Source organism: Lolium rigidum, chromosome 3 (assembly GCF_022539505.1).
Source record: "Lolium rigidum isolate FL_2022 chromosome 3, APGP_CSIRO_Lrig_0.1, whole genome shotgun sequence".
NCBI lineage: Eukaryota > Viridiplantae > Streptophyta > Magnoliopsida > Poales > Poaceae > Lolium > Lolium rigidum.
In genome coordinates, this window is record NC_061510.1 from 100,642,529 (window position 1) to 100,643,118 (window position 590).

A 590-nucleotide genomic window follows, 5' to 3' on the forward strand; every position below is an offset into this window, starting at 1 on the left:
CTTTGATCCATTAATGTCCAAGTAGCTTTATGCAATGTCCAGAAGTGTTAAGAATGATTGTGTCACCTCTGAACATGTTAATTTTTATTGTGCACTAACCCTCTAATGAGTTGTTTCGAGTTTGGTGTGGAGGAAGTTTTCAAGGATCAAGAGAGGAGGATGATGCAATATGATCAAGGAGAGCGAAAGCTCTAAGCTTGGGGATGCCCTGGTTCACCCCCGCATATTCTAAGAAGACTCAAGCGTCTAGCTTGGGGATGCCCAAGGCATCCCCTTCTTCATCGACAACATTATCAGGTTCCTCCTCCTGAAACTATATTTTTATTCCGGTCACATCTTATGTACTTTGCTTGGAGCGTCTGTATGTTTTTGTTTTTGTTTTGTTTGAATAAATGGATCCTAGCATTCACTTGTGGGAGAGAGACACGCTCCGCTGTTGCATATGGACAAATATGTCCTTAGGCTTTACTCATAGTATTCATGGCGAAGGTTGAATCTTCTTCGTTAAATTGTTATATGGTTGGAATTGGAAAATGCTACATGTAGTAACTCTAAAATGTCTTGGATAATTTGATACTTGGCAATTGTTG